Raw genomic sequence first — 13,675 nt, forward strand, 5'->3', positions numbered from 1 at the left:
GTGTATTCTTAAAATTGCTTTACTAATAAATGTTAAAAAAAAGATATTAATTATTATATACCCTCTAAGACGACTTCACATAAGAATTTAAATAAAAAAAGATGTTTATGAAAAATTTTTCATGTATTTTGTAACTCTATATATTTTTATATTTGTTAGTTATATATTGACCTTTATATTTGTTAGTTATATACTGACCTTTTCTTTATTCATTTTTGTTAAGAAAAATCATTGTAGTAATTCTTTTCTAAAATTAGATGTACAATTATAAACATCTTTTTTTACTTTAAATTGAACTAGGCATACTAATATATATAAATGCATCGTTTTCAAACTACTTTCGTAAAGATATATTAGTAAAATATTTTTTTCAGATAATAATTCTGGATTTATATAATTTTAATATTACAAATAATATGTGTTACTGCTGTAGTAGTTCAAATTATTTCGTAATTAAATTAATTCTCATAAACGCAAGACATATATCTTTAACACTAATCTAAAATTAAATTAAGAAAGTTATTGAATTCTATTAAAGCTAATATGTAATATAAGAAATACATAATATTAATATGTAAGAAATTATGTAATATATATTATAAAAAATACTTCGTTTCTACGTAAACAACATTTTTGTTGAAATATCTAAAAACTTAGCTAAATATATATCTAAAAATAATTTTTGTTCCATTAAAATAATTGTGTAGGACGCTTAAATAGATTGCTAGAATGTCAAAACTTTTTGCAATATTGCACTATCATTATAGTTGAGCATTTTACATAACTATTCTGTTCAGCAAAATTATTTTTATATCTATATTATCTAGCTAAACGTTTAGATTTAATAAAATTGTTCTTCTCATGTATAATATAAAAATTATTTAATTTTGTTGCTTATCTAAAACTGAACATTTGTAAATGTTGGACACAATAGCAACATCTGTCCCGATATTTACAATCATCCATTAAAAGAACAATTTTGCTGAAGTATCTAAAAATTTAGTGAGATACACACAGATATGAAAATAATTTTTTGTTGAACCATCAAAATAATTATGTAGAACTGATTAAATTGATTGCTAAAATATCAAAACTTTTTGCAATATTATTCATTTAAAATTTATACGTAGTTATTTTGATAATTCAACACAAGGTTATTTTTAGATCTGTATTTAACTATTTTTGAACACTTCAGCGAAGTCATTCTTTGATTCTTTTCGATTGTTAGAGAATCCACATGCTCATGAGCCTCATGCGTTCTTTCGCCGTTCGCTCATTCGAAATATATTGGCAATATGTAATTCTTATCTCTTGCCTTCTCTCTTGCTTCCCTTCCCTTCCTCTCGTAATCCGCCTTACGTAATGACGGTAATGTAACCAAATGTATGTAACGCTTGCATAAGATAGCCCCTACCCTACCTACACACCGAGCGGCGACGCGGAGCCGCGGCATAATCTATTGTTTGGCAATAGTTATGGTTCGTTGTGTAACGGACTAGTTAACGGAGGCGATCGATAAGTAACACGGCATTGCGTTGTACAATGTAGCCAACGCTGTAGGGGAAGGCACCAAGGAGGGAAGCAAATTAAGAAAACATCGCCGATTCGCTTTAGGTGTGCTGATAGGTATAGTTAGATCGCTTTCAAGCAAGCACAAGTTTTCCGATCCTTTCGATGAAAAATGTCAGATATGAACAGCACACACACACATAGACACAGTATATATTAAGATTTACTCGTTTGTTAATTTCTCTAATCTGATAATTTATGAACGTGACTTCAACTTCGGCGAAAGCAATACAGAAAAATTATGCGAATTGACTCGAAGAAATACTGAAAATAATACGAACCTGAATAGCATTTAACCAGTGTTGGAACGTATAATCTAGGTAAAAGTATCTAGATACAGTATTTAGATATTTTAGCTGTACCTAAGTGCATTACCTAGATTCTTATAGGCGGAGATACCTATATCCGTATCTAGTTATTTTTTGATATGGTATCTTTTAAGTTTTAGATACATAGATACAAGGTATTTATACACAAATACTGTCGCCACCATTAAGAGTGCCTTCTTACAAGCGACACAGTATAACACAGTGATCATCTCATCCTTGTTTAACATTGACGAACAACAAGGATGTAATGGTACACTGTACCTCATACCGCGTCATCTATATCGCTTGTTGAAAAGCATACTAAATCAATCAGAAATTAGCAATCTAGTACTAGTACCTAAGCGCTGTTATACTAATTAAAGACCGATATTCTTATGGTTAAAGCTTTTCATTAAAACTAAAAATTTATGTAATCAAAGGTAAAAAATTGATAACGAGTAGAATTAATTTTATGATTTATCAGTTTTGTAGACATGCATATGCATGTAAAACTAAATAATACTCAATTTTTATTTAAAACTATTAATGAAACTGATTTTAATGTATAGTCTGGGTTTTGTTAAAATAAACAAATAAAATATGATATTTAATTTATGTTGCTTATTACTTCTACTTTTCCTCTTTTTCCCCATTTTTCCTTTTTTTTTGTTGAAAGTACCTAAAAAAAGTACCTAAATTTTCAGATACTTTTTTATTTATATCTGTATTTATACCTAGGTAATTGTAAAAAAATGTATTTATACTTATATCTAAATACTTTTCCCACACAATACCTATATCTATATCTAAATACCTTTCGAACGGTATCTGTTCCAACACTGCATTTAACAAACGATATGTGTTAATACGGATTAATATTTATTATGAAATATCATTGATGAAGATTAATTTAAAATTAGAATAAAATGTCTAAATGTATAAATCTGTTTAAATATTTAATCTCTAACATATTATTTCAACTTTTGACTTAATTAAATTTTATTCAAAATTTTACATTCATTATCTGTATTATCTAAATATACCATATTAGAGGTCACAAGTTATTCATGATTAAAATAACTAAAAAAGATTAACGTTGACATAAAATTATGTTAAATACAAAATCATCTGTATAATAAAAATATATAAAATATATTTTATCTGCAACTAAGAATACTCGAATTTATTAGTAATGGAACTTTTTAACCATTCTGAATGGATCAATTATTTTGCAAAAGACTTAAATCAAAGGATTTAACTTTACAAAAAATCACAAAATATTTCTAATTAATGTAACTGTCAATAACAAATATTCTCATATATGTATATACACATGTATGTAATATTCAAGCTCTTTATAAACAGTTAAACAAAATAAATTGCATTATTTATCATTTAAAGAAACACTGAGAGAAATATTACTTATTCAATTTCTTTAACAAACTAAAGATTGAGGAATTAGCCTCTATATTTCTGCATTTGCATAATTCAATTAAATTTAAATAACTGCGAACGTAAAGATTATTTAATCTTTTTTATGTAAAATAATATACGTTCGTTATCGTTGTATACTTTTTTGTTTGTTATTAGTTTTCAACTAAAACATGAAAGGATAATTTTATAAGAGTTAGACTTTAATGAGTCCTAGAGAGCCAATCATTAAAAGACCGTGTCCACTCGAAGCTCTTGGATTCTTATTTTGTCCTGCAACAGTCACGACGTAATCAATTTGCGACCGTATGTAACAAAAATTTAATGAGTTCTTTTTTTACTTGAATAAGAATCACGTAATGCTCGCGCAATAAACGTTGCACGATGTGCAACGTTTTTATAATCATAACCATTAAAATAGCACACATATCGTGCGACTATTTTGAAATCGTTCGTGAATGAATAGAGATATATATATATACATATTTTTTACATCGCGATGGTAGCCTTTCACGCCCTTAAATAGGTGTGCAAAAATTACGCGGCATTTAAAATTAAATGTAACTGCGAAAAAAGGAAAAAAATTAAAAAAGACTAAGTAGTATAAAATTAAATTTATAATTATGTGCGTTGTTTATTATTACATACCGTAAAATTTCGACTGTGTGAACGCGTGAACGTCTGTAACCGCTATGATATGTAAAAAATGTTTAGTCGTAATTGTAAAGTCGTAAGCATATCGAATAATCATAATTTAGAGGATAGAGATTTTAAAACATAAGATCAGAATTTTTATTAATTGGTTGTGATTTGCTTAAGACCTTACGATTACAACTAAAACTTTTTTATGTGTAGTGGTCTTTGCGTGTTATAATGGTTATAACGGATAAAAAAAATGCACGTTCATACGTTCAGACAGTCAATATCTCATGCATCAGCGGCACATGATAAACAAGACACATAACTTATGATTTTCTTTTCTCTTTTTGCCCGCTCTTCACAATAGAATATCCAATGAGGATATTCATTTTGCATCGGCACGATTTACATAAACATCGCTAATGAAGGTATTCTCTATATCGCTCTATATAAAATGCTTTACTAAAAAGTAATTCAAAAGTAGATTCTCTAATTGATATAGAACTTCGATTCAAAATTATATATATTAAAAGCACACAAAATGAAAAATTCCAGCTCTATTGTCATGAAAAACATGTAATTGTTAAGCGATATTATTTACAACTAGGAAATTATAGAGAAATACAATACGCGACAATATATTCTACTTCTTAAGATACAGTGATGTAGCTACCAAGTCGAATTAAGAATACTTTCACGTAGATTTCCACTTAGTTTGTAGTCAACAAAAACCGTATCACGCCACTTAGTTACGGCCGATTACTGAATATACTCTGCACACATGCATATGCTGCATCGCGCCATTGATACAGGAAGCGATGTCTTAAGCGTCAATCCACATCAAGCAAGCGTAAACAAATACAAATGAACGATTTACTTTAACTCGAGTGCACCGTCAGTACGACGCGGCGGCAACATGAAAAAACGCACATAAACCATGTATTTAAACAGGAATTCATTTAATTGTCGGCATATATCTACTTAATAGATTTAACTAATAGTCACGCAAACATTGCTTTTAAATGTGACTGTACTTGTTTTTAAGTAGCAAAATTATCTTTTATATGTTAAAAAAATCATTAAAAAATGTATTTAGTTTGCAATTTAGTATCTACATATTGTATACATATTTATTTAAATTAATATTTTGTGCAATTTTAAAATGTTTGTTTTTATAAAATATTAAATTTTCAGATTAAATTATTTTGTTGTAACACTAGATGCAGTTCTGAATTTTAAATTTACATTCCAAACTACATTTCTCCATATGTAATTAAATTTTAGAATATATTCCAAGGGCTCCAAGAACGAACATATTTAGGACTTTGGATTAAAATGTTCTGACGGTATTCAGAATATTTTTAGGCACTCATTTGCTAGTTCTGAGGACGTCCTGAAATTTTCATCCTATAATTAATACTTATAATGTTTTAAACATACCCCACATATATATAGCCTAAATATTCAGGAATATTCAGAATCATCTTGAAAACATCTTGTACTGTTAAGATAAATTTATTTTAACTTTAATAAAAGACAAAAATTAAAGACGGAACAGCTCTAATTTAGAAAAAAGCATACGCTATTACGAAATCAGATCAATACTTAGACAAAAGATATTTTAGCACTAAAAAGTTTTAAAAATATTTGAAGTATTGGTTTAACCTGTGAATATTTTTAGACGGTTTAATAAGAAAAGCTAAACTAACCCAGTTTATGGTAGTAGATCTCTCCTTGTATATGTATAACTACATATGTCTGTTTTATCGCCATTCTAAATAAGCATTTCGGAGCGTCACAGCGTTTGCACGTGTCGACTTCCGTTAGTTTTTAACGATCGCCATTTCCGGTCGCATTACTCCTAATATTGCAACTTATAATGCATTATTTACGTGATTTTTTTCATACAAATGTTTTCAGAATCATCCACCATAAAAGCGACTAAATTAACCATTGCTTTCAACTTCTATTGCGTTTCTATGCTTTATTATTGTTTGAAGTATTACGTCTTCTCGTTAATATAAGCGCCTATTTTCGCGCACTTATGCAACGATCGTAGGGCCTCCGGACCGCGCTTTATTACGCGGTATTGTGCAACTATTAACTGGAATATACCGCGCGTTTATCACTCGCTTCTAACACGTGACATAACTTGTGCTAAATAGATTTATCTATATATTTCAATCTACTTAAATATATTGTATAAAATGCTTTCAAAAACTATGTTGAAAGATGGAAAGCACTAAAAAAAAAGGTAAAAATAGAATTTATATATTCTATGTTTAAATTAAATTATTTCCATTAATTTGGAAATTGTAATAATATGTAGATTAATTAGTATACTGTATTATTTATGCAGTTATTTAAAATAAAAAACGTACGTCTTGAAAAAACATATAAATTAAGTTTCATATTTGTTATATTAAAGCAATTGTAAGTTATGACTATTTAAAACAATTAATCATTAAAAATTTTTAGAATGTGAGAAAATTAAAATAAAATGCCTCTACAATAAATAAATAATTTGTATTATTATTATCATCTTTACAACAGATCAACTACATCGATTAGAAAGACAGATTAGAAATGACAACAAGCAGTCATTAAATTCTTCCTCATTTATGTCGCAATCATAATAATTGGTAAATTGTTTGTCAATAATATTTCTACGAGTTGTCGTTGATGATTACGTAGCTAGAAAAAATGTAGAAGACATTGTCGAATTTTGCATTCTAATCTCGATGACAATGGTAAAGTTCTCATTAACGAGGCTCTCATTAATGAGCGTAACAAGCGGCACTCACTCGATTTCGACACTACTGCAAACGGATACACTATTATGACGTAGAATAGACAACGATTTCCACACATCCGACAAATCGACAACCGATCGTATCGCACTCAAGCGCGCGAGTCGCGTGCGGTTAAATCACAGTGCCTCCCAGTCACAGAATTCCATGCATCATACAATTACTGTAAAAAATAAAACAAAAAATAAATAATAATATTTAAAAATACCGCATAAAAATTAAGAATTTCCATATTCATATCCATATCCAAAATATTAATTCTATGACAGAATATTTATACAAGAAATAATAAGATATTAAATATTTTTTATTTTAAAAAATAAATTATATTAATATTTAAATAAAATTTATTTTAATATAGCAGATTAATGTTTAAAAACAAAAAAAGAATAAAAAATGACTACTACTTTATTTCATTATTTATGTATTCTAGTGGTATACATTGATTCTGCATTTATATATGCATTTTTTTGCAAGTTATGTTTTCTTTATAATTTGCAAATTTTATTACCTTTTTTAAAATTTCTGTAAATAACATAGATAATTCTTTGAATAATTATAGTATAAATAGCTTTAAAATTTTCTAGATAAAAAATTGGGGAACACTGAATTAGCTGATGCAATAATACAGTTGCAATACGGCCACGTGCGGCAACGGAAATGTGGCATGTTGTAAGAGATTACTGAAAAATGAGTAGTTTCAAGATATTACCTCAATTCACGATTTCATTTTTTTTACATATTGCTTTAATGTTTGTAAGATCAATATTCATATAATATTAAGTGAACAATGTTAATTAAGTGAATATTTATATAATTTTATTTATTATTCGCTACTGAGTCTTTTTAGTTGAAATTATTATACGTATTAAAGTTTTATATCAAAGTTTTATATCGCATAAACAAGTAAAAGTTATTTAAAATTAATAAATAACTGTCGATTAGTAGCGTCCGATAAAAGCAATATTACTTGTCTAACTTTTCAGTATAATAATTTACAGGCTAGAATATATCATGTTTACGTATGTTACATAAAAAATATGTTATTACAAAATTAGCAGAGTCTTCGTAACATTTCTTTAAAAAATCTAATTCGCTTGTTAACTGTGCGTAACAATTTGACAATGGACTTTCTACCTGACGATTCACAAATCTTGCAGACTAATAAAACTATTCGACCATGAAGTGCTGATTTTCCAGGCGAGAAAATAATGCTATTATTCCGCATCACGATACTTAGATCGGCAGACTGTAAAAAGATCGCTGCGAATCGCGGCGATTTACGATGAAATCCGACGTTGTGCTCGATGGCTCTCATTATGACGCTAAAACTCAAAACCGCGCAATATACGACAACGTAAGAGTCGTTAAACGCATTAATGGCCATTGCATAACAATCTCACAATCTTACGATCTGTATAATCTTACATAATATCGTACCGGGTTATATCGTCACGATGTCGCGAAGTAGACAAATTTCTTTATATATGTATAAAAAGCCAAACATTATACACATTTGTTAATTAGTTTCAAAATTATGATAAGTTATAAACAATACCCTACAATAGTTGCTAGATATATCTTCTAATTTTTATTGATTAATGACGCGCAAGTAAGAGTGCCAGAGAAATTTTTTATAATGCACAGAAAATTCTTAATTCAATTAATTAACATATTTTTAGATAAATTATAGATATTAATATCTAATTAATAATCGTAACTGTAAAATTGTATATTTATACATTGTATATTTACAAAATTTTCTTATTTTTTTCAAAACTTTCATCTTAAGTAATTAATTAATTAATCTAAAAAGCATTTTATATAATGTTAGATTATAACTCATCTAAAAAGCATTTTGATATGTGACGTCACGATCCTGAAGCTACACTTAAAGCAAAATTAATTACATAAAAATCTGGAGTTTCCTATATTGAAATGTCGCCTGAGAATGAGCATAGGTAGAATATTGTTCCCGTATTATATTACACGTAACTAAGAAAACCGCCAGGTGTAACTAACAGATAGCTACACCGTTTCCGGAGTAACACCATCTTAATCAAATATTTCTCCTTTTCTTCTCTCTCTCTCTCTCTCTCTCTCTCTCTCTCTCTCCTTTTTTCGACAGTACTTGATTGTGTCATTTTTACTCCCCCTGGACACTAAAGCTCACCTCTGTTGTCTAATTTGAAGTATTACTTAACGCGTTGAAGTTACGTGACTGGTCGTTCTGTAACAAGGCGTTACAGCGTCCCTCATTACAAATTCGTCAGATCAAGCGTGAAACGCAATGACGTGCCGCGAATATCTATGAATCGTTGTGCATCCTCCGTGTTTTCTCCGCGATCGCGCGATATATTATTATATAATATACATACACATATGTATATAAACTTCCTGTATCCGTTTCTAGAAATCAGTCGAATGAATCATTCGACGAACTTCTCCGAGCAGATACAGTCGCGTGCTCAGAGATCGAAATGACCTGAATTGCTCTCTAAGTTGCAAACATTTTTTATTTGACGTATGAGCCTCTGATAATATCAAATTTTTATGAATAAACATGATATATGTCAAAGAAATAAATAGAAATTAAATGAACGACTATAAATATGGAATAAAGATAATAGAAGCATAAAATAATGATAAGATACATTCCTTTAACAAATTTAAATGAGTATATATTAATAATAAATTAATCGAATAAATAATTTTTTACTTAAAACAAAAATTCATTTTATTTTTATTAATTAATAAGTTTAATACTTTTTTCAAATGCAGTAATTAATATTGAAATTAAAAGAAAAACGTAAATGCAGTGAAATTTGCTATTAATAACATACATTTATTATAAATTAAAGCAAATTTCCTCATTAATTAGTATTGATTAGTATTTTTAACAATGTTTCTATTTCAAAACGTTCATTTAATCGAATGGAATCAATCGTCATTTTAAATGATGTCGACAAGTCTGCAAAATATAGCTTTCTTATCAAAATTGGTTTAGAATCTTAAAAAACAAAGAACGGAATATTCGTTTAATTATTTCATAGAAATAACGTTAAATTTACATTTTAAGTAATAAAACAGCCTGCTGTGTACGACCTTGGTAGCGCGAGGCCTCTCTCGTACGCAAGGCTACCCGCGCGTTATCATTCACGCAGCGAGTCTCGAATCGGTAGGCAACCAAGTATGCCGCTCTGCGTGTCGCCGCATCATCCATCAAAATGTTTCCTACGAACAATTAGCTCAATCATCAAGCCGTACAATTAATTAACTCCTGCGATTAACGACTGCAAATTTTTTCGACGATTTTTATTACAGAATACATTTCACGCAATTAATTCACTTCAGAATTTAAGCGATGGGTAACGAGAATTATAAAATAAAATATTTTATTGCAGTATTTATATGTGTATAAATAATAGTAACTTTATCGAGGCTTAAATTTGAATATATCTTGTATCAATCTTTGAATTTTTCATTTAAGTGATTTGTTCATCTTTGTTCTCATTTTTGCATTAAGAACGTGGAACAATACACGACTCGCATACTGTATCTTGAAATATATTCTAATCTACACTGATCGTTTAATATTTGTTAATACTTGTACCAATTGGCAACTTTCTATTAAATTATCTTAATTTTGGCGATGCGTATAAACGTATATACGTTACATGTATTTAATCAACTTGATGTATACTGTACCATTTTAGTATAGCATTCTTTATGCATTGCCAAAATTAAGATAGTTTAATAGAAAGTTAGTATACTTGGTACGAGTATTAAACGATCGGTATTTGTTGTACTAATTTACAAAGTTTGCAAGTCTCGAATCATAGAACTTCATATTTTTTTCACGTTATTTTCGCAATCGCATTTCGAAATAAAATTCTATAGCAATATAAAATAGTAAAGTACATGTTACGTGTACTTTAATTAATGTTGGAAGTACTGTGTAAAATGTGAATGATTGTTCTATTGTGATGATTAATACGGACAATCGTAATTAATGTTGTTGCGAGTGTTGTGTTGTATAAGTGCAACAATCAATTTCAGAGGAGGAAAAGAGACCTGGGAGGCATCAGTCAACAATGGAGTAAAACCATGAAACAAGTAAGTATAGAATTTTTTTTGTAGATTATCTTAGAATAAATAAGCTAAAACAGATTAGTAGACTTAACTTTATACACATGATATAATCATCAATTTTTTAAATATTTTATGTATTATGAAGAATAAATAAGGTTTTTGGGAAATATCATGAAGATACATTAATAACTGTATTTAGTTAATCTTTTATTGGGAAATTTTATGTCAAGCAGATTATAAAACATTTAATCTTAGGATTTTTATATATATTCAATAAAATTAATAAAATCAATAAAATTAAAAAAATCAGGGAAAAGAAAAAAAAATTTTTTAATTATAATAATTAGTAGAATAATATTTTTAGAATATAAAATTTTTCTTAAATTTCTTTTTAATGTCTATATATCATAGTTGATGAAAATGTATGCAAAAAATATTCATATCATTTTCTGTATATTATATATATTTACATAAAATAAAAATGAATTATAGAACAGAAAGAAAAATTATTAATTTAATTGCGTTTCTTCATTTCTATCTTTCTTAATATTTTTTTACAAACCTTTATAGTTTATTCTATCTTCTCTTTTTGTAACTTGAATATTGTACAAGTTACAAAAAATATTTGAAGATTAATATATTCTGATTTCTAATCAAAATATGGTTATTGTATAATTTATGTCTCAAAATATGAAACTTTATTCTAATTTCTGAATACGTTTATATGAGATTCATATAATAATATAGTTATTTGTATAATATAAGTACGATCCACAAAAACATACAGTTCGAACATTTCTTAATAAAACAATTCGAGCGATTTCCTAATTGTGGATTGAAAATTTTTTAAAAATTGATGATTATTGCATAATATTGTTATCGCATTACATCGTGTGCTCCGAGCGTTATCAATAACTGGTTTTTCCAGATATAACTTATAATCTCAGTCAACGCATAAAATCTTTCCTGAGAATTCAAATCGGTTCAACGCAACTGTTACTTTTCGAAAATTTCGCAAATTAACATGTACTCCCTCCTTTCATTATTTTAATTCTTTGGCGAATTTGGCATATTAAATTCTTTTTTACACAAGTGTTTTTACACACTTTTAGACACAAGTGTTAATTTAAAGAAAATTATTATTTATAATTAATTATTGAACAATTTTTACCTACATTTTTCAAAAAATTTTTATGTTTGGCATTAATATAACAAACTTCTTTTTTAAAGTCTAAAAATTTGTTGTTTCTATTTCGAATATTTTTTTAAAGGTCTAAAAGTTTATAGTTTCTATAAAAATTTATATAAGGAAAAATCGATGTTTAAATATTCTTCAAAAATCTAGTTTCCAACCCCTTATATTTTCTTGACGCTGCACACATCTGACATTCTATGTATCATGTATGAGTCATTATTAAACGTGTCACGCCCTTAGAAGTTCCGAAGGCTGTAGACGCGTCGAGCTGCAAATTGTAATGACGGGATGTTGTTAGTGATATATACGTCGCCGAGGGAGACAAACACACACAGCAGGCACTTCTTCTCGGTAAGAGAGTTACCCCAACGATATATTATAGGTTTTCGACGAATCTGGCGAGCAAAGAAAAAAAAGAAAGCACATATCATCGCGGCGTAATGCACTATATGTACAATCGGTAGCATTCATACCGAACGTTACTTGCATTCACAAAAAGACTTTACAGTATGTGATCTATTTCGAGATAAATAGCAAATGAAGAAAAAAGATGGATGAATAAAGTTTTATTAAAGAATTATATAAAATTAGTATAGTAAAAAGATTACGAAAGTTGTGAGAGTTGAAGTATTAGATCTCAGTGTAGGCACTTTAGAATTAATTACTCTCGATAGGAGTACCGCAAGAATATGCGAAGAAGCGTGCGAATATTAATCGCGCGGGTTGCATATAATGCAGAAGTATAAATCAAGCATAACTGTAAATGCGTTATATGACGTGAGAAACGCGTGTAATATAAAGTTTCGAAGGTGTGATAAAGGTCGCGACGAGCGGGTGGGGGTCAATCAGTCGATAGATCACTTGTAACTAATTAAATCCTTTCGCTATTCGACGTAGTCGTCAAGGATAAAATAGCCGAGGTAATGTCCTGAGAGATTCGTTTGCGTAACACACGGCGATGTAACCTTTCCATTGTACCATTTAAAGCTAAGCTTAACAACTGAAAAAGTCGATTTTAACAGTATAAAATTGTAACGAAACGAGCAGGGGGTTCTATTGAATCGTTTAGATAATGTGACAATAGCGGAAAAACGGAAAATTGTAGTGTATGAATTACAATATATGAACAAAATTATAGGAATTAGAGAACATTAAGTTCTTACGTGGTTTAATCCTAGCTTAACCTGTAATCTCCCTTACATTAATCATAATATAAAATATACTAAAAATACTATAAAAATAATTCCTATAATTATAATATATCAAGATAAATGTATTTATGTTCTTAATAATAAGATAATAAAATGTATTTGTATTCAATTATATTAATAAGATAACAAAATATTTTGACATTAGTATAATATGCGTGAGAATATGTTCTTCCATTCATTTTGATAATGTTATAATCACGAAAAGTTATAAGAAATTGTCTACTTAACTATCGGACAATGTTTTTAATAACAAACAAATAAGTTACTAATGGCCTCTAAATCTATAAATCTAATTAATAATTACAAATCTTACATTAGTCGAGTCTATTTTTAATATTTGCCATTTAGAGAAGATTTGTAATTTTTTAAGGCACTTTCAAAACTTTATATAATATAGGTCGAGAATTATCATACATTTTG

The sequence above is a fragment of the Mycetomoellerius zeteki genome, unplaced genomic scaffold (assembly GCF_001594055.1).
Source record: "Mycetomoellerius zeteki isolate Tzet28-1 unplaced genomic scaffold, Tzet1.0 scaffold415, whole genome shotgun sequence".
Lineage (NCBI taxonomy): Eukaryota > Metazoa > Arthropoda > Insecta > Hymenoptera > Formicidae > Mycetomoellerius > Mycetomoellerius zeteki.